Below are 4,240 nucleotides of genomic sequence, written 5' to 3' on the forward strand. Positions count from 1 at the left end.
AGGTTCTATTTCAGTTTTAGGTTTCATTTTCAGGTTTTTTTTTAGTTTTGTATTTGAGTTACTAGTTTAGTTTTAGATGTATATTAAGATTTATTGTTGAACATTAGGTAGCTTTGTGTTAATTTCTGTGGTATTGGATCTATAGTTGGAGATGATACCTGGTGTCAGGAATTGGATGTGTCATTAGAGATGGTGACCGATGGTAGTGGCAAGAACTGTAATTTATTTAATAATAAATGGAATAATTAAAAGGAAATTAAGAAAATAAAATAAGTCATTAAGGGCAAAATAGTATTTTTAGGATAAGTGTGTAGATTATCTCAAACCACATCGACTGCTTGTGTAATTTACACTTCTTTTATTTACTAGGGCATTGATAGAAACCAAATAATTTAATATAAAATCAAACTATGGGTAAATTATTATTTTTAGGTCAAATTTATAATAAATTGAGACCATAAGGACCAAATGTGCAATATTTTGGAACTATAAGGACCAATAATGTATCAAATTGCCAAGTTGTCATGACTTTGAGATTTTTTTTTTAAACTACAAGAACATTTATACAAATTTGTTGAAATTTGAAAGAGATTGAAAAATAGACACATATGAGAAGGCTTTATTGCTAATCACAAAAAAACATGGATTATAATTTTAAGGCTTTTTGAATTGAAAACATATGGATTGAAACTTGAAGGCATTTTGAATTAAATATATGTTTTAATATTGATTAGGTTATTGATTTAATTTTGATAAGACATTTAAATAACATTACAAAAACGAAAATAGTGAAATACAAAGAAACCAGAAGATACGTAGTTACATACTATACGAAAATGCATTGATATTGGAGAAGGAAACAAGATGACGAAAGTATCATTGAAAAAGTGATGAGCTAGCACAAGATAGGACGTAATTAAAAATTAAATTACAGTAATTTATATAATAAAATACAGAAGCGAAATTATTATTAAGAAATATTTTTGGAATAGATTTGGACAAACAAATCACTTAATTGTGATAAAAAAACTCGGAAGTCTTCCTGATTAAGAAATAGAGTGCGAAGACTTCTTGATTAAGAATTAGAAGGACTAACGGAAGGTATACTTCAACATTTGTAAAACACACACACACATACACATAGAAAGATGAACGAAACAGCAAGTATCTCCGTGTTGCCGGAAGTCTTCCTGTCGGAGATACTATCACTAACTTCACCTAGGAATGCGTGCAGAGCTGCCGCCGTCTCCAAAGAATTCAAGTCAGCGGCAGATTCCGATACCGTTTGGAAGCGATTTCTGCCACCGGATTACGACGAAGTCATTGCGCAGGCGGTTTCTCCTGTGGCTTTTGACTCTCAAAAGAAATTATACCTCCACCTATCGGACTCGCATATCCTCCTCGATCGTGGCTATCTGGTAAATCGATCGTCCTTAAGATACACTTTCCTTTTAATTGTTAGATACGCCTACATATCCTTTTCGATCTATGTGCCCAATTGTATGAATTTTTCCCCAAAGTCGACTCATGAAATGTTGAAAACATTGTTCGGAGTTAGGTGACTTATATGAAGTACAATCCTAGAAATTAGATATTTTTATACGATGGGTATCACTGTTGAAATTATACTTGGCAAAACATGACACGACATGAAAACCCGACACGAACCCGACACGAAATTAGCGGGTTAGGGTCAGAGATTTCGACACGTTTATGTAAACGGGTTGACACGACACGATAATTAAACGGGTAGGGTTAGGGTCAAGACTTTCAACTCGAAGATGACTCGAATATGATCCGTTTAATTATATATTATTAATTATAAATTTCATATTTTTATAAATATATTATATGTTATAGACTTGTAGTGGGCCAAACTCAATAATTAGAATTAATATTCAAATTTTCAAAGTTATTTATTATAGTCATCCTCACCGCCTATCCATTTTGCTCCCCAACTTTAACTATTTTCATTTGTCCTTCTAAACTTACAATAAATTTTGTCATTCCATCTCATAACACCAATGTTTCACTTTTTCCTTTTTGCCTCCACAACTCCTACTTTCCAACCTTTAAAATATTTCAACCCGACATGACACAACATATTTACAAGATCTAAACCTTAACCCGAAACCTGACACGAAACCGACACGAAAATAAACGGGTTGACACGGCACGACACGATAATTAAACGGGTCGGGTTAGGGTCAAGCCCTTTCAACCCATTTAATGTATTGACACGACACGAACCCGACACGACACGACACGTTTGCCAGGTCTTTTTGAAATCCAATGATTGCTTCCTGAGGAATGTTTAGTTTCACGATTAAACTGTTAACTAACATCTGCTAAGATTTGGCTTTGGCCACATATTTCCATTAACAGAGCTTCCAGCTAGATAAAGAGAGTGGGAAAAAGTGCTATATGTTGGGAGCAAGAGAGTTATCAATTGCATGGCAAGATGACACTCGATACTGGGAATGGGGGCGTATACCTGAATCAAGGTCTCTCTCTTTGTTTCTCTCTTTATGTTCGCATGGTATGTTACCCTGAACTGGAGCTAACATTGCATGCAATGGTGTATATATGGGGCATTACGTCGCCCTTTATGCAGGTTTCCGGAGGTGTGCATACTTAGAGAAGTATGGTGGCTTGGGATCCACGGCAGAATAGCAGCTGTAATGCTGTCACCAAAGAGTACATATGTGGCGTATCTTGTCTTTCGAACTACTGGGTATGCCAGGGGACTTACTGTACCAGGAAAAACAAAGGTAAGTTATGGTGGGACAGAAATGGAGACCGAAAATGTGTAGCTTGAAAGACCAGGGACTGTTGGTAGAAATGGACATGTGCCTGTGTTTCCTTGTAGGAGAAAGGATGGGTGGATGGAGATCACATTGGGAGAATTTGAGTGCAATGAAGGAGATGATGGGGAGGTCGAGATGACCTTTGATGAGCATGTAACCTGGAAGAATGGTCTTATCGTGGAGGGCATCGAGCTTCGGCCTAAATAACTTGCAAAATATAAAGTCATTTTCATATATATATATATATATATATATATATATATATATAATACATAACTCTTTTAATTTGTGTGTTCTCAACTTTGCAATTATTTTTATCTTATTCATTAATGTAATATATTCCACTCCCCCCTTACAAATTTACTCCCCCCTTACAAATTTATAATGCATATGTTCATCAATGTAATATATTTCACTCTCCACTTATAAATTTGTAATACATATGTTAATCACTTATAATTTATACTATTTATTCAAATACTAAAAATGATAACATATCACACAGCGAGTTTTTTTGAATATCTTAGTTTTGTCAAAAAGGTAAAATTAAATACACATATAATATTTTGTTATTTAATTAGTAAAATATATAATTCTATAATGAAATTAACATATAATTTATAATTCTAACCTAATAAATGAAAATATTTTTTTTTCAAATGTCATGTTTAAAAGCAAAACAGAAAAGATACGCAACTTAATCTCGCTGGAAATCTTTATTGAAGAAACTCACACAAAACTTCAATCTATATCTTCTGAATATAGGATCCTATCTCATTATATGCTAAACAAAACAAAATAGAATATAACTAGGATTCTGTTATAGGAACATCTATACTTTCCTAATATAGGAACATTATGACTCAAGGACTCTACTACTTGGACAACACTCCAAGTAATTGTGATCTGGACCAAACACACATGGAAAGCCATATTGGACTAGATATTTACCAACAATCACCCCCTGAATTTATGAGTTGAGGGTAGTTCTTGCACGCCAAACAACGCTCTCATCTCTGCAAACCTTATTCGTGCTAAGGCCTTCATAAGTGGATCTGCGAAACATGTTCAACAATCACTTGCTCATTTTCCACACGCTCTCAAATAAAGTGGAATCGAGTGTGACTTTGTTTGCTTCTTCCATGAAAGACATGATTCTTTAACAATGCAATTGTTGATTTGTTGTTTATGCGAATTAGCACCTTCTGTTTCTTCATCCCTATCAGATGCGCCAATAACTCCCTTAACCAAACCGCCTGACACGCAGCTGCGGTAGCTGCCATGAACTCCGCTTCACACGAGGACAAAGCTATTGTATCTTGCTTCTGGGAGCACCAAGTGATAGGCGAGTCACCAAGGTAGAAGACATGCCCCGCTGTACTTCCGCCATCATCAACATCCACATTGTGACTGCTATCACTGTAACCTATCAA

General features: G+C 34.9%; 1 pseudogene across 1 annotated transcript; it reads left to right on the forward strand.

The window, feature by feature from the left end:
- The first annotated feature begins 1,049 nt into the window (after positions 1-1,049).
- Positions 1,050-3,171, forward strand: LOC145159425 (F-box protein PP2-B11-like; annotated as a pseudogene). The gene is made up of 3 exons (XR_013737689.1): positions 1,050-1,418; positions 2,386-2,504; positions 2,615-3,171. The product of XR_013737689.1 is annotated as an F-box protein PP2-B11-like (transcript).
- The last annotated feature ends 1,069 nt before the right edge of the window (positions 3,172-4,240 follow it).

Source organism: Lactuca virosa, chromosome 2 (assembly GCF_052849685.1).
Source record: "Lactuca virosa cultivar CGN04683 chromosome 2, Lactuca_virosa_CGN04683_v6, whole genome shotgun sequence".
Lineage (NCBI taxonomy): Eukaryota > Viridiplantae > Streptophyta > Magnoliopsida > Asterales > Asteraceae > Lactuca > Lactuca virosa.